General features: G+C 45.5%; 2 long non-coding RNA genes across 2 annotated transcripts in view; one reads left to right on the top strand and one right to left on the bottom strand.

Annotated features, from left to right (window-relative positions):
* Positions 1–26,655, bottom strand: part of LOC143708789 (uncharacterized) — a 686,037-nt gene that overhangs the window by 508,983 nt on the left and 150,399 nt on the right. The gene's annotated exons all lie outside the window — the stretch shown is intronic.
* Positions 12,749–13,160, top strand: LOC143708834 (uncharacterized). Its single transcript, XR_013193671.1, has 2 exons — positions 12,749–12,989; positions 13,028–13,160. It is a non-coding gene; the product is annotated as an uncharacterized LOC143708834 (long non-coding RNA).

Here is a 26,655-nt window from a genome sequence, read left to right as displayed (position 1 = left end):
CCTTCAACACACCCATTGGTAGGTTTAGGTGGCTGAGGCTACCGTTTGGAATAAAATGTGCCCCCGAGATCTATCAGCGGATCATGGATGGCATGCTAGAGGGCATTATGGGAGCAGTGGCCATTATGGATGACATCCTGATTGCGGCCCCCACTGTGAAGATGCACGATGAAATCCTACACAAAGTCATCGAGAGAGCAACAAGCTACAACTTAAAGCTTAACTTCAATAAGTGTCACATTCGGCAGAGCAAAGTCCCATATATTGGCCATTTACTGACTGCAGATGGTCTGAAGCCTGACCCAGCCAAGGTCCAAGCAGTAAGGTGCATGCCGGAACCTGTTGACAAGGAAGGGGTTCGGCGTTTTTTGGGGTTTGTGACTTATTTGTCAAAATTCATACCGAATCTCAGTGAGGAAGATGCACCACTGCGTCAGCTCCTGAAAAGCAATGTTGAGTTTGCGTGGCAACCAGCTCAGAAAAGAGCCTTTGCGAGGCTCAAAGAACTTTGTTCACATCCCCCTGTACTGAAGTACTATGACCCATCAGAGCCAGTTGAAATTTTCTGTGATGCAAGCAGCAGTGGATTAGGTGCTGTGCTTTTGCAGGACAATCACCCTGTTGCATTCTCCTCCAGGTCTCTGACCGATGCTGAGACCCGCTATGCACAGATAGAAAAGGAGATGCTTTCTATCGTCCATGCATGCACTAAATTTCATCACTATATCTTTGGAAAGTCAGTCACTGTGTATAATGACCACAAACCACTGGAGGACATTTTTAAGAAATCACTTCTTTCAACACCCATGCGCATACAGAGGATGCGCCTGCGCATCCAATGGTATGATCTGACTGTCAGGTATAGGAAAGGAAAGGATATGGAGCTGCCTGATACACTATCCAGGGCGCAACTGTCACACAAGACTCCAGAATTGGAACATTTGGAATGTGTATCCATGCTGAACTATGTGGCTGTAAGTGAAGAGAAGTACGCTGAGCTACAGGAATGCACAAAAAAAGAACTGAGCTCCTTACAACACATCATCCAGCAGGGTTGGCCGGAGCACAGGAGAGATGCCCCAACTACTGTTCAGCCATATTGGGACTCAAAAAGTCAACTGACCATATGTGATGGAGTAGTGTACAAAGGACTGCGTATAGTTATACCACCCACTATGAGACAGCACATGTTAAAACTCATACACCAGTCTCATTTAGGGATTGTAAAAAGCAAGCAGAGAGCACGTGAAGTGCTCTACTGGCCGGGCATGAGTGCAGAGATAGAGGAGGTAGTGAAGAATTGCAGCAAATGTGCCGAGTTCCAAAACAAACTACCAAAATTGCCTCTAAAGCCAACTGAAACCCCAGAACTCCCATTTGAGCTAGTGGCCTCGGATATCTTTGTATTTGATGGCAAGCACTTTATTCTTCTCGTGGATTACTTTTCAAAATTCATTGAAGTGGATGAGCTTAAAGATCAGCGAAGCCGTACTGCCATTGAAATACTGAAATCACAGTTCAGTCGTCATGGGATTCCTACTGTCCTACGAACAGACAATGGGCCCCAGTATGCGTCAGAGGAGTTCAGAGACTTTTGTGAGAGCTATGGTATATCACATCTTACATCATCACCTCACACACCTCACTCAAACGGAGAGGCTGAGCGTGCAGTACAAACAGTGAAAAGACTTTGGAACAAAGCTTCAGACAGACATTTGGCATTGCTGGACTACAGAACAACCCCGCTGGAGGCGGTTGAGTTGTCCCCAGCGCAGTTGCTCATGGGCAGAAGACCCAGAAACAAACTCCCTGCAGCTCAACAACTGCTTGTCCCAAAGGCTTACAACTCTTTGAAAGTCAGGCACCTGCTCAATAGGTCCAAAGCTTCCCAGAAGTACTACTACAACAAAGGCAGGACGATGCACTCTCACCCTGCGCTGGTGCCAGGTGAAGAAGTCAGAATGCAGCCCTACCCCGGCCACTCCAAGTGGTCTCCAGCTGTTGTCATCAAGCAACATAGCCGCACACCCAGGTCTTACATCGTAAACTCTGGTGGCATGGAGTACCGCAGGAACTGTCAGCACCTTCGCAAAAGCACTGCAAGAGCGAATCAGTCCCGTCACCTCATGCAAGATGAGCCTTGGGAGGAGTTTCCCGATGTCCGCCCAGAACAAGAGGAACTGATTCCTCCCCTAGTTGGGACTACAGCATCACCTACCAAGGAACCCCTGAATGTGGGTCAACCACAGCCTACTCTGCCCTACACCACTAAGATTGGCAGAGTGGTTAAGCCCCCTGAAAGACTGGATTTGTAGTTGCTACCTGTCAGGAGTCAGATGAGTCCAGTAGTGAAACAATCCAGTAGGCCTACTGTTTGTTGATAGCTTTCAATAGTTGGTAATGATCTCAAGTTTCTCCTGAATAGTTAAAGAAATATGTCAAGTGTGGTGCCTCTGTATAATGTCATTAATAAGTTTGAAGGTACCTTGAGGATTGTTTATTTTTGCCTTTAAATTTTGCTTAAGAAACCTTCAGTTGTATTAGTTGACTATATATTGTATCCCCAAAAATAGGCAGAAGAAGGGGAGATGTAATGTATTGTGTTGCCACTAGAGCGCGCTGTTACGTTGGCTGGGCCAGTGCTTTTCGTGTAAACACCAGCAACGCACAAGTTCCGGTTTCTTCAGTAAAAGCAGTTATTGTGCAGTCACACTCGTTGTGTTTATTGTCTCCAGTATCTTACAAAAACGATATTCTGGTTAAGCATCATTTCAGGCTTAGCCTGCCCCGGACCAGGCTAGTTTCCCAGCATAAGTTTCCAGGGTAACTGAGTTTGAACTATTTTAAGTTTGCTTTATGAAACAGAATTCACAGACGTCTGACTAGCCAAAATAAGCCTGGCCTATTTTCTAATCTTGTTTTATGGAACAACCCTCTGATGATTATGTTTCCTGTTTTGTCAGTTCATCTCGAACAGCTGTGTCTTCACTTTAATCAAGTTTCACCTACAATCAGCGACATTCACGAGGTGAAGAAAGAGGGAGGAGAGACACATTCACCAGGGATGAGCTCAATCATGAGCTAAGGATCAAAACCAATCATGCCACATCAATAGCATAATGAACCGAAAAAACAGCGTGAGATGAGAAAAGTGTGATTCTTCAGCTCCACATTAAAATTACACATTTAGTAGATTTAACATAATTTTCAGTCATTTTGTAGAATAAATCACCGTGTTTCGAGTTTTAATATGAAATTAGTGCAGGCAAGGTCCATTTTTATCATACTACAAATTGCTGTGTAAAACAGACAAAATAAGCCAAGCTTAAAGGCGGCATGAAAGGGAAGTTGCAATATAATTTTCTTCCCTATTGTGAAGTATATCAGAGTCCAATGTCTTTTTCCGATTGGGAATTGGATCATTTTGGTTTGCTATTGCTGTGATCTCAGGTGAGTGAGAGTTTGTCCCTCCCTTGTGCCGGTGAACGTCATCAATGAAGAGAATAATTATTTTGATTAAAGATTGATGGCCCATGAATACATGTGCAATTGCAATTTTTATACCTACAATGGAAGCCAATCGTCAACAAAATGGTTTGGTCATCAACATTCTTCAAAATTGTTTATTTTGTGTTCCACATGAAGAAATAAATGCATAAAAGTTTGGAACTTGACTTTCATTGAATTTGAGTAAAAAACAAACTTTATTATATTTAGCAATCGGCAAAGTTATAACAAAGCTAAAATTAGGATTAATAATGAGGAAATAGAAAGAGTGTATGAAAATAAATATTTGGGTGTTATAATAGATCATAAATTATGCTGGAAACCACATATAAATAATGTAAAAGCAAAAATGTCTAAATCCATTGCAAGTCTGAAATACGATGGGATCATCGCTCTCACCTCAGTGGCTGGGTGAAGTCCCAGCCACCTATTTGAGGTGATGGCCAACACTTGCGCTTTACAAGTCCAACCCGCTGAGCTTTGTGGTGTCGGCCCAAGGTGCTTTCTTCGGGTCATCAGGTGGGTACCCTCCTTCAACAGCGTTTTGTAAATTAACCCACAACACCTTCAGAGGCCTTGACAGCTAACCCCAGCGTCCTGGGGAAGCCCCCTGGCCCCTTGGGTTCCACAGCCAGTGGAGTGCTTTTATGTTCCCTCCCTACCCTATGGGTTGTTCCACCGCTCACAGCGCTTCCGCCACAGCCATCTCGATGCTGTCTCTTCTCTTCTTGTGATATTCGCCACGAGCCGTCTCCTGCTGGGACCTCTTATTCCAAGTCTGGACAGGGCGCTCCAAAGTGACTGCCCAGGAAATCCTCTGCAACCTACTTCCACTGGCAAGTTCCATGCCCGCCATCCCACCTGTTGGCACTGTTGGGTGAGTGACTGGTACTTCCCAAGCTTTCTCTCATGGGCCTCTTCTATCCTCTCCTCCCATGGCACAGTCAGTTCAAGCAGCACCACCTGTTTTGTTGCTCTGGACCACAGAACTATGTCTGGTCTGAGAGTTGAGGTAGTGATCTCCTCTGGAAACTGGAGCTGTCTCCGGAGGTCAACTCTCATGTCCCAGTCAGTAGCCGATGTCAGGATTCCTGCGCCAGTTGAATGTCCCACTAGAACTCTCCCCTGCTCTAACAAACCTGATCAAACGGGGTGCTATCATCCTCGTGCGGTTGTGGGTCTTCCTTCTCTCTTCCTCCAGGCCTGTAGCTAGCATAGCAAGTATCTGGTCATGCCTCCATCTAAACTTGCCACCAGCCAGGCTAGCCTGACATGATGACAACACGTTCAAAGCTTGCCGGTTTCCCACACAGCGTGCAGTCTGGGCTCTCAACCAGCCCCCAATGATGGAGATTCACTGGTGTTGGTAGGACATCGTATGTGGAGCACAGAAGGAATTTTATCCTCTTATCCTCCATGCCCCACACATCCCTCCACCAAATGGTCTTCCTTGGATGCTGCCCCAACATGTCCACCTCCCCTGGTTTTTCATGGCTGCTGCCCTCGCTTGCCTATCCTCCTCCTCCATCATACAGAGCTCTTCCTGGACTAGGATGCGGCAACCTTTGGCATTAGCATCCCTCCACCTAGCTCTGGTTATAACTCCTAGGCCTAGCCTGCCTTGGTTGACCATCCCCACGATGTCTTTGTGGCGTAGCCTTGCCTCTGCGTCTGCCACAGCCCTGCCTGCTGACCATTTCCGTCCTGTGCGGATGGTGATATCTGCCTGGCGGACCAATTGGTCACTACTGTCAAGAAGCATTATCACCTGCCGGGCTTTGGCCACCTTAAACTCTTCAACCACAGATGTTAATGGCAGCTGTAACGTGCTTCCCGAGCTGTATAGGCCAATTGAAGAAAGGCTTTTGGGGACTGACAGCCATCTGCGAAGGAAGGTGTTGATCCTCCTTTCCAAGGCTTCAATTGTTGTTAACGTTACTTCATACATGAGCAGTGGCCATAGAAGTCTTGGGAGCACACCATGCTGGTTGCTTCCAGGTAGCCCACTCCTATCCAAGGCTCGCATCCAAGCTTCCTCCCTGCCCAAGCATCTCCTTCACACTCTCTCGTTCAATCAGTTCCGCTCTAAACCATTTTCCCAAGCTCTTAATGGGTCTCTCACTTACAGTGGGGATGAGGTCCCAATCCGAAAGCGAAACTGGTCCTGGTCCTATTCTCAGCACAATGCTCCTTGACTTTGCTGGAGTTTTACACTGAACAGATAATGTATAAAGTATATGATAATTGACTTACAAATTGTATTCAGAGGTTGTTCGAAATAAGACAAAGGCAGTATAAACTAAGAGTAATGTATATGTTTAAAAAAAAAATAAGGGCAAGAACTAATACAAAAATGCCGCTTCTGAGTCCACATCTATGATGGCCGTGCCTGAGTCTCCTGTCCCCGTCCTCGTCCAGAATCCAGAGGAAGTGGATTTAAAAGATTTCGACAAGGAAATACCCTGTCTTCCTCCATCATATGTATTAGTAATTTCTAAAGAAGGACTACAAACCAGCTAATATCACCTGACTGCCATTGCGGAAGCACCTTGATCTACAGACATGCTATATTTACGTTCGTTCCTATGACTCTCTTTATTGTCCAACAAATTTCTTCTGAACTACGCTACTGTGGTTGAGCCGCTGAGGCAGATGCTCAGAGCTCATACACAAACACCACTACAGTGGAGTAAAGAGATTGTTGATAGCTTTGATATGCTTAAGAGAATGCTGACACCACTGCATACATTGAACAGAATTCGAATTCTGAAATCGCAGAAATTCAGCCATTTCTGACTGCATTGCCGCTAGTGGAATATAAAGCTGAATGTGAAGACTGTCCAGAACTGTCACAGTCAGTCAGACAATTCAGTCAGGTTGGCCTAAACTGCAAAGTCCTTCTCCAGTGACTTACTTTCCTGTTAGACATGAACTGGTTGTTTAATCTCCATTGAATTTCAGAGAGTATTGTTTGATTGTTCCTATTGCACTGCTGAAACGTCCAATCTACCTGGCACCCAAGGGACATCAGGGGCTGATGCGACCCAAACAGCGTCTGAGAGAGTTTTATTGGTGGCCACGAATGGACGACCTTGTAAAATCCTTTCTGCTTGTGTGACCTGCCAGGCCAGTGATAAATCGGCTAAAACATTCACAGCTCCAATGCAGCCAGCACGTCTGTCATTATGCCCAGAAAGAGAGGGAAACTCTGAATAGGATGAAATACCTGAAAGAGGCGGTACAATGTAGAACATTGCTTTGTGTCAGAATAGGGGCTTAGGACAGAGATGCCCACCTGTGTGGACTTGGGGCTATTTGATGGAGTAATGTGTCTGAAGAGAAAGAAATAAATCAGTCCAAGAAGATATGTAAAGGGTGTAGACGGATCGCTGCCCTATCTATACATTTTTTTTATATATATAAATCCTGAAAAGTTTGATGAATGTTATTCTGTGTCATGTTAAAAGAATAAAAGTGTGCTAGATCTCATTATGCTCCTTTGAAATGCCTATTTGAAATAGACTGTTGTTTGAATGTATGAGTTAATTTGAATATGCTTATTTGAGAAAGATGTTGTTTAAATAAAAATGAGACTTGACTAAGGTAATGATCTTATAAGAGAATCAATTCTGTTTGAGTAATGGAGGAGGTGTTGTGTTGAGAAGTATATAATACTTGATGTTCAATTCAATTCAGTTCAATTCACATTTATGTGTATAGCGCTTTAAACAATACACATCGTTTCAAAGCAGCTTTACAGAAAATGCATGTTTCTAAATGAGAGAGGGATAGTTAATAAGAGGTGATTGTGTCCAAGTTATGTATTTCAGAAATGTACATATACAAATCAAGCAGTTAGCTAACAATGTATTAATTTAAACTATATATTAATTTAAGGCAGAAAACAAATGAGCTCATTGAAGTAATTAATACATGTTGTTAACAAACGATTAAGGTATATAGAAAACTTAGCATTGATGCATTTTGATTCAGAGTTTGCTTCATCTGAAGACCTCGCAGGAGTTGGTGCTGTCTCTTCACAGTTGTTGGGTAATCTGAGGTCCTCGCAGGAGTTGGAGTCATCTCGAGTCATCACTTCACAGGTGTTGGGTCATCTGAAGTCTTTGCAAGAGGCTGGCTCCAAACTGGAGCAGACATCTCTAGTTACATTGGGATGGGCATCCCAAGAAAAAAACAGAAAGCAAGTGGAAAATACGGTAATTTTTATTTTTGTGTGAACTATCGCTTTAATGATTGACTGTCAAGTTTGATAGCAACTTGCAAATTTCACAAATAATAACATCTTTTAGAAATACTTGTTCAGTTATTATGGAAGCTTGTTTCCGCCACAGAATGAAAAATAAAAAAGGTAATTGTGACTTTATTTCACGCAATTCTGACTTTATATCTCGCAATTCTGCGAAATAAAGTCAGAATTGTGAGATAAAAAGTCGCAATTATTATTATTATTAATTTGTTTAGTGGCGGAAACAAGCTTCCATAAGTTATAGCCCTGAAGCCCCTAAAAGAATTAGCATTTTCAAACCATGAAGCTACTCCTACATGTAGCCACATAAGGACTACAGTGAGATTAAATATGCAGGGATATTGCCCTATCTACAATCTAAACCTTTCTATCACATATGAAAATGACACTGCTAACATGTTTAATTTGTCCCACAGTGCTGATGTTTAACCTCTTAAATGTCATGGGCCCACCGGTGGGCCCAAATCCATTACATATTTAAAACAGTAATAACCTATACTAAACCTAAACTAATCTTGACAAACTATATATCATTTGAAAGCTTACAATCTCTAGTTTCCATATTTGGTTACTGAATCTCAAAACAAATTACAGAGGAGCCGTAATTTATTAATTTGCAACAAGAATATTTTCATACTCCTAGGCGTGTTCAGACCTTTATTTTGAAATAGCAATGAACATGAAAAATCATGAAAGAAGGGTAGAAACCAGTTTGTTTTCATGCCAAGAGTTCAAAAGATGGCAAGCATTCAATTATTTTAGAAAAAAAAGGTCTGAAAATGTTTTAAATATAAAGAAAAAATAATAGATTCACCATTTGTGATGTGGCCGCGAGCTAAAACGCACATATGTGTTCTTTTATGTGTTTATTCAAGGTTTAATTCATATCAAAATCTGCCAAACTTCCAATACTACTTCTGAATAGGATGTCTACTTTATAAATTGTATGAAAATTGTGAAAATGATGGTTCAGATCACTCAAACCACATATGGAAATGGAGGGCGCCCTTATATGGGCAGTAATGGAGTCTGGTTGTGACCTAGTGAAAAAGTTTGGTACTGCGCCCAAACAAAATCTTACTGAAAGCTCATTTCTTGAGATATCAACCTAAAATTTGAAACACAACTTGTTCAGATTTTTGGCTTTGATTTTTTTGCAGTTTAAGAGTTGTCCAGGTTTTGAAAATATATATTTTATATAAAATATGAATAATTAATTTTTTAAATCGTACATTTTCATAAACTCAAACTTCTGTAACTTTTTTTCTGTTTCACTTTCTTAATTTATTTCACTTCTACAAAAATCTGCCAAATGTCTTCTTTAAAACAAGACCAATTTTATGTCTATATTCCAAAGGATTCTTATCCTATACCATTTAAGTTTGGAATGTGCATTTTCATGTCTATTCAAAAAAAGGGGGGGTGACACTTAACAGGTTAATGCTGTATAGCAGGGCCATATCCTAGGGTATCCAGGGGTTTTGGGTTGTTGCTGTGGACCCCCCTCAGTTGAAATCACGAAGGGTTGAATCGGGGGGGTTGATAAAAGCCTTCTGAAGTGAACCAATATTTAAGAAAGTAAATATAAAATATTTAAAACTTTATCGACTAAAATGACTAGCTTCCGGCAGACTGCCATACGCAATTAGACTTACACCAAAAGAGTAACACTTGACGATGTATGACGTAGGATGTAGGAGTAGCGTAAGCTTTGACGTCTCTCGCGGTTCAATTAAACAGGGCGGGGTAAACGCGTTCGTCATTACGTTGTGCATCAAGTTCATGGGTTAGACTTTCATCATAAATCGTTGTATACGGCCATCTGCCGGTGCTAGTTATTTTAGTCTATAAAGTTTTAAATATGGGTATTTTTCTCACACGAACGCATCGCTTCACTTCAGAAGAGCCGCTTGGAGCACTTTTATCCTGAATGGATGCGCTTTGATGGACTTCCAAAAACATATACCCATTCACTCCCATCATAAAGCCAGGACATTTTTTAATAGGCAAGGCAAGTTTATTTATAAAGCTTATTTCATACACAATGGTTATTCAAAGTGCTTTACATAGAAGAAATTAAAATAATCAAAAGAAATAAGAATAATTACAACCCCAAATCAGAAAAAGTTGGGACATTTTGTAAAATGCAATAAAATCAAGAATCTGTGATTTGTTAATTCTATTTAAACTTTTTTAAATGACAAAAGTACAAAGAAAAGTTTTCCAATGTTTTCTTTGACCAACATAATTGTATTTTGTAAATATGAACAAATTTTGATTTTGATGGCTGCAACACACCCCAAAAAAGTTGGAAGAGAGACCAAATAAAAGTGAAAAGATTATCCAAATTAGATTATCCAACTCTTTTGAAACAGTCCACAATGAGCAGGTGAATTGGTAATAGTTGAGGGTATCGTGTTTGGGTGTAAAAGTGCTGCTCAGTCTTTTTAAGCAAAGATGGGTCATGGCTCATCACTTTGTGCCAAATGAGAGAATTGTCAAATTTTTTTAAAAAAATCACATTTCTCAATGCAAGATTGCAAAGAATGTATGTATTTTATCATCTTCCATACATAATATTGTCACAAGATTCAGGGAATCCAGAGAAATCTCAGTCTGTGTTGGGTAAGGCAGTAGACCTCTGTTGAATGTGCGTGACCTTTGAGCCTTCAGATGGCATTGCACAAGATACCATCATGCTACTCTGTCAAATACAGCCACATGCGCTCAGGAGTAATTTGGAAAACCGTTTTCACTGAACACAGTCTGACTCCGCATTAAGAAATGTCACTTGAATCTCTGTTACGCAAGCAGAAAGCTTTACATCAGTTCTCTGGGCCTGAGCTCATCTCAGATGGTCTAGAAGACAGTGTAAATGTGTGCTGAGGTCAGATGAGTCCATGTTTCAGCTTGTTTTGGGGAGAAAATGGACATCGAGTTCTCAGTCCCAAAGACGGAAGGGACAACCAGACTTTCACCAGCGACAGGTGAAAAAGCAAACATCGGTTATTGTGAAGGTACCATTGACATGGAGGCATGTATTTGGATTGTACAGAGACATAAACTGCCATCAAGATGACATCTTTCCTGGGAAGCAAGACAATGCCAGGCCTCATTCTACACATGCTAAAACTGAGTGGTTTCTAGACACTCCGCACCATAGAAGGGATGTGCCTGCCTGTTTACTGCAGTCCAGATATGTCTCTTATGGAAAATGTATGACCCATCATGAAAAGGAGAATCAGGCAACGATGACCACAGACTGTTGAGTGGCTGTCTTGTATCAGACAAGATTGGGCCAATATTACACTAGCAAAACTCAAGTGAAAACATTGGAAAACTTTTATTTGTACTTTTGTCAGTTAAATTTTTTTAAATAGAATTAACAAATCAAAGAATCTTGATTTTAACTTTTTCTGATTTGGGGTTGTAAAACAGTTTAGAATAAAAAAGAAAGTAAAACACAGTACAAACAGTCGGACAAACAGTGACACAGTGCTCATTCAGTAAATTCACAGTTAAACATATGTATTTCTGTTCTATTTTTAAGTTTAAAATAGACTTTAAAGTTTAAAGTCTGTTTAGAGAGAACGATGTCGTCTTAGCGGCCCCTAATTTAATAACAAATGATCATTTAGACGGAAGTGAATCAATCAAAACTAACTTTAGCTGGAAAAAACATTTTTCAAGAACCACTACAAAACCAAACCAATCTCTGTTACCTTAAATTATATGTTTATCTCTGTAAAGCTGCTTTGAAACAATCTACATTGTTAAAAGCGCTATATAAATGAGGATGACTTGACTTGACTTGACTATTTTCTCGGTATTTCTAGCTGATGTGATCCTTTGGGTTTATATTCAGTGAGCATATCTGCAATGTATTGAGGTCCTAGGCCATTGAATGATTTATATACCAGTAATAATACTTTAAAGTGACCCTATTATGGATTTTTGATAATGATCTATCATGTACACTGTAAAAAGAATACTGTGAAATTTACAGTAACTTGCTGGCAGCAATTAGCAAGTAAGTTCCTGTAGTTACAAAGTACTGCATACATTTTGTGTACTGTAAAATTAATTTCTTGACAACTTTTCTCACTTTAAATTTCAAAATTCATAGCATGGATTAAATTTTTTTTTTCTTCAATAGGTATACATTTTTCTGTGAACATTTCATTTTGTTTTGAATACAACAATACTTTTCTGAACATACAAATCCATCCTGTTCGAGATTTATTAAAATTGAAGACGTTATAAATGTAATGTTGCCAGATACCCTTTAACTGCCCTTTACGTTGTGTTCCAATTTTTAGGTTGATATCTCAAAAAATTAGCTTTCAGAAAGATTTTATTTGGGGCGAAGTACCAAACTTTTTTACTAGCTGAACACCATACTCCATTACTGCCCATATAAGGGTGCCTCCATTTTCATATATGTTTTGAGTGATCTTAACCATGTATTTCCATAATATTCATACGATTTATGAAGAAGACATCCTATTCAGAAGTAGTATGGGTGGTTTGGCAGTATTTGGTTTGAATTCAACCTCTAATAAATGCATGAAAAGAGCACATATGTGCGTTATAGCTTGCAGCCGCATCACAAATTGAGAATCCATAAAATTGAATTGGTGTTATCTTTTGAACTCTTGGCATGAAAACAAACTGAGTTCCCTTTCGAAGGGAACTCAACAATACGTCAACGACGCTATGGGGAACGCCTCAGGCGTGACAGGTGTCTGAAATCACTATCAAATCACGTCAATCATATTGACCGGCGACAGCCCGTGAATCATTAGCGTGAATGATTAACGTGCGACCTGGAAGTATAAAAGGGCGCCTTGCAAACATGACAAATCATCTCATCGTCTTCAGGGACTGTCTGTTTGAAAACGCTATTCAATGAAACGGTAAGAAAATTAAATGTACAGCACACGAGTGTGCTTTTCTTGCCTGGGAGAAGAGCGCGCACGGGAGATTCTCGAGGGAATCCTCTGTGTGAACTGTGAGCGTTTTTCTCTTAAAACGCTCGCTCTCGTCTGGCCCTCTTCTCGAGTGAAGGGGGTTCAACGTCTGGTTCTCATGGTCCCGCTCGTGCCGAGGCAGAGCGGCGACTTGCATCATGGGCTTCCAGATAGAGCTCGTCGATCATCTTGAGAGTGCTGTAAACCTCTCAGATGATTCGACGGCTGACGAGGGCGAACTGCAGGTCGTTGACGAGGATTTTTCACCGACGGTTTCCTGCAGTTGCTGCTCTTCAGGACGAGCAGGAGATGGCTGAGGAGGTTTATAATCAGGTAGATCCTGAACCCTCTCAGCCACCCTGCCCCGTGTATGCAGGTCTGGTGGATGTTGTGGAGCGCGCCGCCAACAGGCTGTAGCTGCCATGGCAACGCGCTAGAGGAGAGACCGCTCGCGGTAGGCTCGGCGATCGGTTTCTCCCCGGCCATACACCACCAGCTCAGGTGAGCCTTCCATTCCTTCCTGATCTTCACACGGAGATCGAGAGGGCATGGAAGAGCCCATGCTCTGCCCGTATTCACTGACATCAGCGGGTTAATTTCGCTGATGTTGATGGGATCGCAGAGCATGGGTATGTGTCGATGCCGCCCATTTGACGAGTCGTTTGCAAACTATCTCGTGTCTGGGCAGGCGTCGACACTGAGAGCTCCAACTCTGCCATCCAAACCGCTAAAGACAACAGCGCGTTTGAATGGCAGAGCATACACGGCAGCAGTTCAGGCTGGTGCTTCCCTGCACACCATGGCGGTGCTGCAGGCATACCGGGCCGACCTGCTGCAGGATCTCGACCAGGGGGCAGGGTTGTCCCCTAAGGCAGTTACTGAGCCGCGCCGAACCACGGCTCTTGCGCTCCGGGCCACCAAACAAACTGCTGCCACGATCAGTCGGTCGATGGCGGCGATGGTGGCCACGGAGAGACAGCTTTGGTTAAACCTGGCCGACGTTGAGGAGAAAGAGAAGGCCTTTCTCCTCGATTCGTCGGTTTCGCCCTCTGAACTCTTTGGCCCCGCCGTGGAGGCGGGGCTTGGGAAGTTCAGGGAGGCGAAGGCGCGCTCAGCTGCTTTTAGGAAAAAAACCTACATACCGCTGAGATCCGGTTCCACGCCCAGGCAGGCGGGAGGGCCTGGCCCTTCACGATCTGAGGACCGTAGACAGGGCCAGAGAGCCAGTGTCGCCTCTCGTGCGCCCCCTCTGTGGAGGAACAGGGCGCAGGAAAGGCGTGACTCCCGCTAGAAGAGGGATCTGAGGGAGGTTATCCAGCACAAGCGCATACAGCGTCGCTGATGGATAATCTCCCCGGAGGGCTTCATTAAAAAGAGAATCCAGCCCTCTCCTCTCTTCTGACTCCCCAGACGTTCATTACATCAGGCCTGGCGCTGGGCCTATGATAAGAACGATGTTCCAATGGCCCGCCTAGGCTTGGTTAGTAGAAACGCCTCTTTCAGGCATGTAAAGTGGTGGACCCCAGGTTCATAAAGAACTATCTGGCGAGTCTTCACTCCGCACGCCGCAGGTGAGCTGTCTGGTCTTTTCAAGAGTAAATTTTTGTGAATTAAAATTCCGAAATGTATCTCTCTACAGACCTCGTTCCCTGTATAGAGTCATGGGGTCATGTCAAGGTAATAAGGTAAGAGAACTTTATTGGATTATCAGGGCCCTGAAGTTCCCCGTTAGGTGGCCAGAACGGTAACTGTGTTAGCCTTCGGGCTGCTAGCCACCTCAGGGTAGAGTGGTTGGTCTCTCTCTTTAAATTGTTTTACTTAGAGTGTTGACTGACGCTAGAGCTTCAGATAGATCTTATGTCCGGCCCACAGGTCCGTTTGACTTCTTCCTGAGTATGTCGCCCCTTGAGCTCTGTTTGGGTTTTCATTAGGCTGAGCGATTCTGCAGCCCTTTGTATGGAATAATACAGACTATATTCTTTAGTAAGGCTGTGGCTCCTCCGAGCCCTCAGATAGATCTATGCTTGCAGGCTGGCCCTTACCAGGGCCGCCTCTGTAGCTGGCCTAGGCTGTGCCAGGGATAATAGAGGCGCTCTCCTAAAAATTTTAGCATTTCTTCCTCTGACCCTTCACTGTGTGAATGTTGGTTTCTAGCATCCCTGTATAAACAGCCTCCTCCCGTGGGAGTCGTTAGGCCAAGGCCCGCCCCCTTCTCTGCATTCTGGGGTGACTAGAGTAATGCAGCGTGGTGCTGAGGATGGTTTGTAAGGACATGGTAGGCCTCAAACAGGCCTCCGTGGTATATATGTCTTTATTGAGCAGGGTTAGGCCGTCTTTCGCTTCACGAAGAAGACTGGGTTTCCTGCCCGACCCTGCCATGCAGAACTGGCCTACGGATTTAGGCCGCCAGTTTAGGCTTCACTCACCTCGCTGAGCTACTGCTCGAGCGCTAGGTTGTAGGTGGTTGGCTTTCATTCAAGCCCCACTCCCCTAGGTTGGGCACAGATACATTTCTGTCACCCCTAGAGCCGCTGGCAGGCCCGCACCCTGGTAACCTCAGGGTGAGGTGTGAGTATTCCCCTGTGATACAGGGTAGGTCTGAGCACTTCACTCCCAGTTCTGTTTTATCCCACCTCGCACCACTATGGCTCGGGTCGAGTATGAAGTAAGCTTCACTTCTTCTTTGGTCGAAGTACGCTCCCCTGAAGCCAGAGCATTGCCCTGAGCTGACGCCCATGCATAGATGGTAGGCCCCTGGCTAACTGGGGCCTCCGTTGAGGCAGAGTGGCGAATGTTGTACTCCCCTTGTTTTAAGGGTGCTAGCTTTCTTGCGGAGTACACTGCCATGGGCAATGTGATTAGGCACCAGGATGCTGTGGGCGCTGTGTAAACAGTTTTTCTGCCAACGAAGGCTGCGCCATTAGGTAGTAGGCCTCAGCAGGCCTCCTTGATTGGACAGCCCCCCAGAGGGCACTGTAGGCCAGCTCACTTTACGTGGTTGGCCTTGGTGGTTCGGGCAGTTGACTCACTGATGGGTAGTAGGCCTTAAACAGGCCTCCTCGGAGGTGAGTCCCAACATTGTGGGACATACCTTATAGCGCTACTGGAAGCCCATTAGTGAATTATGCTGTGTAGTATGGTTTCCAACAGTGTACTTTATGGCAGAATATGACTTGCTATTAGCTAGTAGGCCCGACCAGGCCTCCCTGATAGGCGAGTCCCCAGCTGGCTGGCCTTAGCAGGCCACCTTATACTTTCACCCGGACTCAGGGCTCAAAGCTACCAGTGGTTATCAGGTAGTAGGCCACTCAGGCCTCCCTGAAGGTGAATTCCCACTTAAGATGGTTATCAGGTAGTAGGCCTCACCCGGCCGCCCTGAAGGCGAATTCCCACTTACGTTGGCTATCAGGTAGTAGGCCTCTCTGGGCCTCCCTGAATGTGAGCTCCCAAATATTGTGGCTGTCAGGTAGTAGGCCGCTCTGGGCCTCCCTGGATGTGGGCTCCCAAATATTTTGGCTGTCAGGTAGTAGGCCTCACCAGGCCTCCCTGAAGGTGAGTTCCCACATGCTGTGATTATCAGGTAGTAGGCTCCTCCAGGCCTCCTTGAATGAGAACGGTCAGGTAGTAGGCCTCACCAGGCCTCCCTGAAGGTGAGTTCCCACAGATAGTGGTGACCAGGTAGTAGGCCTCACCAGGCCTCCCTGAAGGTGAGCTCCCCACATACTGTGGTTGTAAGGTAGCAGGCCTCACCGGGCCTCCCTGAAGGAGGAGTTCCCACGTACTGTGGTTATCAGGTAGTAGGCCTCTCTTGGCCTCTCTGAAGGTGAGCATCTCACATACTGGGGTTATCAGGTAGTAGGCTCCTCCAGGCCTCCTTGATTGAGAACGGTCAGGTAGTAGGCCTCACCAGGCCTCCCTGAAGGTGAGTTCCCACTGTTTGTGGTTACCAGGTAGTAGGCCTCTCCAGGCCTCCCTGAAGGTGAGCTCCCCACATACTGTGGTCGTAGGGTAGTAGGCCTCTCCGGGCCTCCCTGTAATGCTCCCTAGTGGTGCTGGGTTTATGAAGCTAGTGGTCTCTTGCTATCAGTTTCAGCTAGCCTTAATAGGCAGCTGCTGAAGGCGAGCTTGCGCCCTGGCTCGCTAAAGTGTTCATTCTCTGCTAAAGGTTCCCTCCCGGAACCTTTTCTGCCTACAGCCTGGTTTGCCTACCAGGCAGACCTTGTGCTCCCCTCACGAGGGTCTCTATGAGCATGCGGCTTCCTGAGTCTGGTCAGACGGTCGTAGGCCTCTCGTGAGGCCTCCCAGTTAGATCAGCCCTTAGGCCTTCACAGGCCTCCTCAGTGTTTTGAAACACAGACACTGGGTTGATCCGTGGATCGAGTAGAGAAACTCCCCTCGCTAGCAAGGGTCGGAAAGCACTATGCTGAGTCATACTCTCCGGGATATCCCGTCTCTGAGATCCGGGCCGAGTGGTTCACTGCCAACTTCGCAGTCCCTCGGGTTGGATGCCTTACTTAAGGCATTTGTCCAGAGGCTCTGTCTTCAGACAGACAGGATTTGGCCTGACTAAGTGTCTATGTACTGGCGCCAGGTCAGGCCGTCCTGGTGGCATTTCGGGGTGAGTACGTTCCCCTGAATAGTGACTGGCTGGGGTTCCCTTGGGTTCCCTAGCCACATTCCCTAGAAGGGACCCCTTCTAATTGGAAGCTGAGGTTCCAGGCCCGGAGCCGGCCCAGGTAGACCTTTCATTTAACCATGTTTATGAAGGTTTTTCTGTGAGGCTGTAGCTTGGGCTATGACCGTAGGGAATGCTGTCACTGACAGCCCAGTGTGACCTGAGGGTGAGTGGTTCTAGCGTTTCATTTGAAGTTGCTGGTTCTGACAGTTGTCACTGCCACTTGGCATGCACTCCCCTTAGCATGGCGGCGTTGGTATATCGTTCCCCATAGCGTCGTTGACGTATTGTTGAGTTCCCTTCGAAAGGGAACGTCTCAGGTTACGACTGTAACCTATGTTCCCTGAGAACAGGGAACGAGACAATACGTCTCCCTGCCATGCCGCGGTGCTTGCCTACCGTACAGTCCCTTCAGACGATAAGGTGATTTGTCATGTTTGCAAGGCGCCCTTTTATACTTCCAGGTCGCACGTTAATCATTCACGCTAATGATTCACGGGCTGTCGCCGGTCAATATGATTGACGTGATTTGATAGTGATTTCAGACACCTGTCACGCCTGAGGCGTTCCCCATAGCGTCGTTGACGTATTGTCTCGTTCCCTGTTCTCAGGGAACATAGGTTACAGTCGTAACCTGAGACGGTTTCTACCAATCTTTCATGATTTTTCATGTTTATTGCTATTTCAAAATAAAGGCCTAAACACTCCTAATGAATATGAAATGCTCTTGTTGCAAATTGATAAATTACTGCTCCTCTGTTATGTATTTTAGAAAACAATGGGACGGTGACAGTTAAGTGGTCAGTGCTCCCACAAGTCGGGAATGGCACTTCAAATTAGGCTATCAACAATCTCGTTTCTGCAGTTTGACCTGCGATTAAGTTGAGAAAAATCATGATCCTATGAAAAATGTGTTAAGTCTTACCTCTAGCTGCGTTTTCTTTCGACTCGGAGTCGGGAGTCGGCTGGCTTCACTGCCTCACGCGCACGCGGTGACAGTTAACGTTAGCTGGCAAGAGAAAAATCCAAGTGATCATATTTCCAGCTAGCGCACCAACAGATACATCACATTCTAGGGTGACCAGATTTCTCAGAGTGGAATACGGGACAGACACAGAACCCACAGACCCACAACACCTACTTCACACATACAAGTATTTACCCTTAATAATATTGTTAGCTATGTAATAAAATAAATGTAGACTTACACAAAATTGCAGATGAGTGGGAACAAGATGGTGCAACAGCATCATTCACTGTTGCCGTTTTGTATTTTTCACTGGAACCAATTTTTTGCCAGCGTGCGCTTGTCTTTCAAGAGTTTATCATAAAATGCGGAGCAGTCCAGTCCGGAATTAATTTGTATGAAAAGCATTGCCTTCATTGTTGTTACACTCAGTCGAGATTTTTCATCCGTCCATGATGCATTCATTAACGAGAACACACGCTCCACAGGTGCAGATGTACCAGGCAGGCATAAAACAAACTCCACAGCCAAAGATAAGACTCCAAAGTTGAGTGACTTGCTCCCCATCTCACTAAACATGTCTGTCCATCTATCAGACACAGCCACCTTGTTTTTGTTCAACTCAGTGATGTGACAAGTGACAATGTTTTTAGCACAGGCCCACTCATCAAAGAGCATGGTTTCGTCAACCGATGTGAGAGCAGGTATTCTTGAGTAGAAGTTTTTGAGGCTGCTCTGAACGTCTCTCCATTCTGGAACACTTCTCAGTAGGACCCACTCTAGTTATTTTGTATTCTCCAGTGAGCTGCTCCAATTATCAAGGTAATCCACTGATGCTGAGTAAAAGCTTCTCACTGCACAATAAATATAATCAGCTTTTATGTCACCAGATTCAACAAGGGTGTCTAACTGTGTTTTGATGTCAGAGGGAATAAATGATTCCTCCAGCCTGGTCTGCAAGACATTTCTCAGATCATAAATGTGCAAAGCCACTTCTGTGGCAGATATATTGTCTTGCTCTACTGTCGCCAGTGCACGATGGAAAGCTGCAGTTCGCTTAAGTGCAAATCCAATCCAAAGTTTTGTGCAAGGGTTGCTGAACGTGTCTCTTAGAAACTTTGGGCACTTTTCTTGAGAAAGAAAGTATGCACGTGGACCATCAAAAAGGTGCAGCATTCGTTCAATAGCTGGACCAAGAGAGAAGAAACGTGTGCTACCATGCAGCAGTAATTTCTGATAGTCCAGCTGTACAAAGACACAAAACTCCTTGAGCTCCCTTATGCACACTGTATTGATATGAAAGTATTTGTACCTTCACAGCAAAACACTCCAAATCAATCGGAAAGCAATCAACTGCTGTTTGCAGGGTATTGTGGATGATGTGTGCATTACAGCCAATGCCCAGAATATCCCTTCCTAGCTGCATTTGCAGCTTTCCCCAGATATTGCCTTTACCAGCTCTTTTAACATGTTTGTATTGGGCTTATCAGCACAAAGTGCAACTATTTTCTGAGCAAGGCCATGTTTTTCAATGACAAGAGAAATGTAGGCAGTTTGCAAATCTGATGTATCACCTGGCAGAGATGAAAATTATCATTATGCATCCACAGTTAATGTGACAAAGGAGCACTTGTCTAAATCATGCTGAACTTCTTCCTCTGACAAAGGACCAAGAACGTTGCATATTATAGCCTCAGATTTAGTGCGAGCAGAAGAAAATTTCGGATCATACAATTTCTTAATCAATTTTGCAGTGCAGTCAGCTGACCGAAAACTATGGCCATGAATAACAGACTGATATGCAAAAAGTCCTTCACTTGCATGCATTTTATCATATTCGCAACTTTGCTTCACAAAGAATTCGCTGACACTTGGAGTAGCACACTTACTTTTAGCAGCGTCCATGTGCTTTTTTGTGTGCACATGCTACTTAATGTCGGCTCGGCCTCCGTGAGCAATGGAAAAGCGAGCCCCGCAAATGTCGCATCTTAATTTACTTGCCTCTGATAGTGACTCTATTTTGAGAAATTTAAACTCTTTTTGAAGATCCACATTAAATGTACACGCACGCTTTGACATATTTGCACCGAGTCAAGCTTATCCGTGCTCTCGTCTTGTATACACTTAACTGTGAATGATGGAATTGTCCTTCTGCCTTCTCTTATTGGATGGATTTTTTTTTTCTCTAAAATATACAATGAGGTGATTTGCTAGTTTTATTAGGCTATTCCGTATGAGAGGAGTACTCACGCTATATATATATATATATATATATATATATATATATATATTATCTATTAACGATGAAATACGGGACAAAACATGATTTTTTCATAATAAGTCAGGACACTAAATTTAGAGTAGAAATACGGGACTGTCCCGGGAAAAACGGGACGTCTGGTCACCCTATCACATACTCAATTCCAATTTAATTTTTATTCAACAATGCTATCATTCTCTAAACCGATAACGTTATCAAATGTTGCCAGATTAGAAAACATATCGAAATCATGCGCAAATATATATATATTTTTTTTTGTTTTGGTAATAAAATGCACACACGACACAGTTCCCTTTCAAGGGAACTCGAGCTGAGTTTGAGACGCGGTGGGAACGCTCTGCGTGATTACGTCATGAAGCATGTGTAAAATCAGTCCAATGGAAGCCCACTACGACATAGGTGACGTCATAGACCAGGAAACTATAAAGCAGCCCTGAAATCAGACCGCGACAGCTTCTGTACCTTCAGCAAGCGCTCTCTGCATATCTGTCCTTGTCTATTTATTGTTGTCTGTCAAGCCCAATATATCTATCATTATTATGGCGAGCAAGCAAGATTATAGACAGTGTGTTGTTCCCTGCCCTCGTTATATCACGGGTGGGGACACACATCAGCTTTGTGTTGCTTGTTTGGGAGTGGAGCATGCCCAGTCAGTCCTCGAGGGGGCTGATTGTGAGCATTGTATGAGTCTATCTATGAAGACGCTCCGCTCTCGCCGATCGTTCTTTGAGGAGAATGGTTTGGTTCGCGCTCCCCGCGCGGGTCCCGCTGTTGCCTAGACACGGCGGCGACTCGCATTTTGGGGTTCGCAAACGGATCTGACAGCGTGGGTTGGGACGGGCCCCGCCCTATCTCAGCTTTCACCTGCAGATCCAGTGTGCTGCGATTTCCAGTTCCGAGGATTTGGTATCGTTAGTGTTTTGTTCAGAAAAAGTGAACAAAACAAATAAAAATATTAAGAAAAAGGCAGATGTTTGATTTTTCAATAAATAGGCAGCTCATAACTCTGTTGAATAAAGAGGAGCTTTATAAAGGAGGTTTTTCTAATGCTGTTGCTAGTTAAATATTTACTGGACAGCTGAACATTATGAGAGTGACAATAAAAAGAGTTTATTAGATGAAATATATCTAAAAAAACAGGAAAACTCTGTATCTCAGCCTCCTCTTCAGGGACTACTGGTTTTTCCCTATTTCCACACTGAGGTGTCGAGATCGTGGAATAAACCGGTTTCTATTTTATGTGTTTAATACCCAAACGTCTAACTAGAGTAATGTTATGGGTATTAAGTATCATGGTATGACAGTGCCTTGGATTATAGAGACGCTTGCGAGCTTTCTCTCTCCCGAGTCGGCGTCATCATTTTTTAACCCCGACGTTACCCACCAGCCATCTTTAATAATAAATAAATTTTATGAGGCAGTACTGGTGGGTAAAGTATTTAAGGACATAGATGAATGTGAGGATGTCAGCATTGACTCTATTCGAGAATATATTCGAGAATATATATATATATATATATATATATATATATATATGTTTATATGTATACGTTTTTCTGATATAAAAATAAAGAAAAAGAAAGATAAAAATGTCTGTTCTTCTGGACACTCCGCTTTCAAGAAAAGTAAACCTTTCAGCGGCATTCCAGAGGTTTCTTCCTCACCAATCTATGTTCATGAAACTGGCATAGAGTGCAAAAAAAAAAAAAGAAGAAGACCTGATGCCGAGGCTATCAGGCTTCTAAGGGTGGTCCCCTCCGGGATAGGGACGGTTTTGAGAAATCGTTTCTCCTCGGCGCCCTCTGGGGTGCGACTCTCTGAGGAGGGTCGCAGTGCTGCCAGTTCGGTTGTTCCCTGCCGGCTCGCCGTTCAGGGCACCGAGGTGTCAGCGTCCCCATAAGATCCTCCGAGGAGGGTCGTAGAGCAGTCAGTTCGGTCTCCCTGCCGGTTCGCCGTTTCAGGGTGCCAAGGTGCCTGCTTTTTCCTACGATCCTCCGAGGAGGGTCGTAGGAACTAAGCTAGTTAGAGGTAGGCAAGATTGTAGCAATGTTCAGGGAAGAAGGAGGCGGGAACCGGCGAACAATCAAAATAAACTTTATTTAAAAAAAAAAAAAAAAAACTAAAATACCGCCAACAGCCCCTCGCGGACGACTGCTGGCTTACCCAAACTAAAACATAACGGCCAGCAGCCCCTCGCGGACGACTGCTGGCTAAAATAAAACACAAATACAAAAACACAACTAAAATCAGGCCTGTTCCTCTCTCCATCATCAACGTCGTCGCTCCTCCTTTATGCTTCCGCTCCTCCGTGAGAGATGCGAGACCGGTGTGCTCACAGGTGTTGCTCATTATCAATCGCACCACCGGCCTCGCGCCATTCTCTCACGTCCCTCGGCCGTCCTGTTCGCCACATACCCCCATCGCCCCTCACAGGCCGGGGGGTACCCACGAGCCTGTGCCTACTCCCCCCCCGGCGGCGGCGATCCCTGGGGGGTATGGACCGACAAGCCGAGGGAAATGGAGACGGAAGCATGAGGAGCGACAGATCGAGAGAGGGGAGAGAGGAAAAAAAAAAAAAAAATGGTCCGGTTCCCACAACGCGCTGCCATCTGGTCCCCCACCAGCTGGGCGATCTCCTCCGCGGTGCCTGGCGGTGACGCTGGATGGCCCTCGGTGGACGGTTCGACGCTCCTCCGCCGCCCGGTGGACGGCGACGGCTCCTCGGGTGCCTTGGGCAGACGGTAGGAGTCCCCCGCTCCCTGCACCTCCCCTTCTCTGGTGGACGGCAGCAGGCTCCGGCCCACGGCGAGCGGCGGCGACTCCTCCTCTCCCTCCCGGATGGCAGCCGCCCCTCCAATACACAGGCGGCCGGCAGCGAGCTCGACCGTCCAACCGGCAACTCTCTCCAGCGCACCGCCTCGAGCGTCCATGGCCGCGAGTCCCCCGCTCCCTGCTCCTCCCCTTCTGGCGGATGGCAGCAGGCTCCGGCCCACGGCGAGCGGCGGCGACTCGCGCACCATGCTCGATGACACCGCGGATTCCCCACAGCGGCGAGGACTCTCTGACAGCGCGTTCCTCCCTCTTCCCGGGTTTCGGCACCAGTGTAGCAATGTTCAGGGAAGAAGGAGGCGGGAACCGGCGAACAATCAAAATAAACTTTATTTAAAATAAAAAAAAACAAACTAAAATACCGCCAGCAGCCCCTCGCGGACGACTGCTGGCTTACCCAAACTAAAACATAACGGCCAGCAGCCCCTCGCGGACGACTGCTGGCTAAAATAAAACACAAATACAAAAACACAACTAAAATCAGGCCTGTTCCTCTCTCCATCATCAACGTCGTCGCTCCTCCTTTATGCTTCCGCTCCTCCGTGAGAGATGCGAGACCGGTGTGCTCACAGGTGTTGCTCATTATCAATCGCACCACCGGCCTCGCGCCATTCTCTCACGTCCCTCGGCCGTCCTGTTCGCCACAAAGATCTAAATAAAAAGAGGACTGTCGTCATCTCTAATAAAGCTTAGACAAGAAGTCCTGCCGAAAGAAAAAGGAGGGACGGTTTTGAGAAATCGTTTCTCCTCGGCGCCCACTGGGGTGCGACTCTCTGAGGAGGGTCGCAGCGCTGCCAGTTCGGTTGTTCCCTGCAGGTTCGCCGCTTCAGGGCGCCGAGGTGTCAGCGTCCCCGTGCAATCCTCCGAGGAGGGTTGTAGAACGGTCAGTTCGGTTGTTCCCTGCCGGTTCGCCGCTTCAGGGCACCGAAATGATTGTTCAATCAAATCCAGAGGCCAGTCTCGAGAGACTGGTTCCCTTATCTGAATTTCTGGCAGCGTGGAAACTTCTGCCAAATATTTTCTCTATGGGTCCTGCACATAATAGAAAAGGGTTACAGAATTCAGCCCGGTTCTCGTCCGCCCAGATTTCAGGGGGTCCTCCTTACGGTAGTGGACTCACAGCAGGCTCTGGTTATGGAGCAGGAAGTACTGACACTTCTTCAAAAAGGAGCTATAGAAAGGGTTTCTCCTCCCAGCAGAGAGTCAGGGTTTTACAGCCGTTACTTCATTGTTCCAAAGAAGGATGGAGGGTTGCGTTCTATTCTAGATCTGCGCCATTTAAACAGCAGAGTATAGAAACTCAAGTTCAGAATGCTTACACTCAAACAGATTGTATCACAGATTCAGTCCGAGGACCCTTTTGTCTCAATAGACTTGAAGGTAGTGTACTTCCAAGTATCTATCCATCCTCATCACAGGAAGTTCCTGAGGTTCGCTTTAAAAACGGGGGCGAAGCATACCAGTATCGGGTTCTTCCATTTGGCCTAGGTTTATCACCCCGCACCTTTACAAAATGCGTGGATGCAGCGCTGGCTCCTTTGAGACTCCAGGGCATTCGCGTATTATATTATATCGACGATTGGTTGATCCTAGCTCAATTTGAGCATATGGCAGTTCGACATCGAGATGTCGTTCTGTCTCATTTAAAGATGTTGGGGTTGCCACTCAACGCCAGAAGAGTGTGATCCTCCCAGCTCAGAGGACCATTTTTCTAGGTGTAATATGGGTTTATCTAGGCCAGTCACTCACTGTGAAACAGTTTCAGACTGTGGGTCTCATGTCAGCTGCGTTCAACGTAATTACTTTTGGCCTTCTGTAAATGAGACCCCTGCAGTGGTGGCTCAGGACCAAGGGGTTTTCTCCGAGGGGAAATCCGTTTTTGCATGATCAAGGTCACGCGGCTATGCCTACGTGCCTCGGTCATGTGGAAGAACCTTGGTTCCTCGCCCAGGCCCAGTGTTGGGGGTTTCTTGTCAACGCATAATGCTATCGACGTATGCTTCCCTCACAAGTCGGGAGTGATCATGAGTGGTCGCTCGGCGGAGGGTCCGGACAACACACTGACGATCTCGTATATCAGAGCAGATAACCTGTTGAGGCAGGGGCTGAGGCCCGGGGAATGGAGACTTCACCCCGAGGTGGCGGAGCTTGTATGGGAGATCTTTGGTCAAGCCCCCGATATCAATGCTCCCGGGAGTTCTACCTGGGGTGCGACTCTCTGAGGAGGGTCGCAGCACTGCCAGTTCGGTTGTTCTCTGCCGGTTCGCCGCTTCAGGGCGCCGAGGTGTCAGCGTCCCCGTGCAATCCTCTGAGGAGGGTTGTAGAACGGTCAGTTCGGTTGTTCCCTGCCGGTTCGCCGCTTCAGGGCGCCGAAATGATTGTTCAATCAAATCCAGAGGCCAGTCTCGAGAGACTGGTTCCCTTATCGGAATTTCTGGCAGCGTGGAAACTTCTGCCAAATATTTCTCTATGGGTCCTGCACATAATAGAAAAGGGTTAAACGGAGTTGTGGAAACGGTGGGCTTGGCCTCTGAGGGGGCCCAGCTCATAGAATCCGGTCTCTCGACTGAGGTCGTTGAGACCGTCCTTCAATCCAGAGCTCCTTCCACGAGAAAAATATGTACATTGAAATGGAAACTGTTCTCTACATGGCGTGGAGAACGTTTTTTAAATATTGTTAACTGCCCGGTTGGTACAGTTCTCGATTTCCTCAAGACCGTTTCTCTGCTGGATTATCTCCCTCCACCTTAAAGGTGTTCGTAGCGGCTATATCTGCTTATCACCCCTCTCGGGGCTTCTTTTGGGAGAGATACTCTTATTTTTTGTTTTCTCCGTGGTACATTGAGGCTCAGGTCTGCACTGCAATCTAGAGCACCGGCTTGGGATTTGGCCATTGTACTTGGCTCCCTTCGAGCCCATCGAGGAGGTTTCAGAAAAATTCCTCACTCTAAAGACTATATTTCTCCTTGCTATTTCGTCTATCAAGAGAATGGGTGATTTACATGCTCTGTCGGTTGCTCCTTCATGTCTGGAATTTGCACCTGGTATGGTGAAAGCATTCCTCTACCTTAGACCGGGTTATATTCCTAAGGTCCCACTAAATGTTGGGGCCCAATAGTGCGGCAGGCCTTTTATCCTCCTCCCTTTAATACCCCAGAT

Source organism: Siphateles boraxobius, unplaced genomic scaffold (assembly GCF_051911475.1).
Source record: "Siphateles boraxobius isolate OS27281-9 unplaced genomic scaffold, OSU_SipBor_1 43, whole genome shotgun sequence".
Taxonomy (NCBI): domain Eukaryota; kingdom Metazoa; phylum Chordata; class Actinopteri; order Cypriniformes; family Leuciscidae; genus Siphateles; species Siphateles boraxobius.
This window is presented reverse-complemented; position numbering and strand designations above follow the sequence as displayed.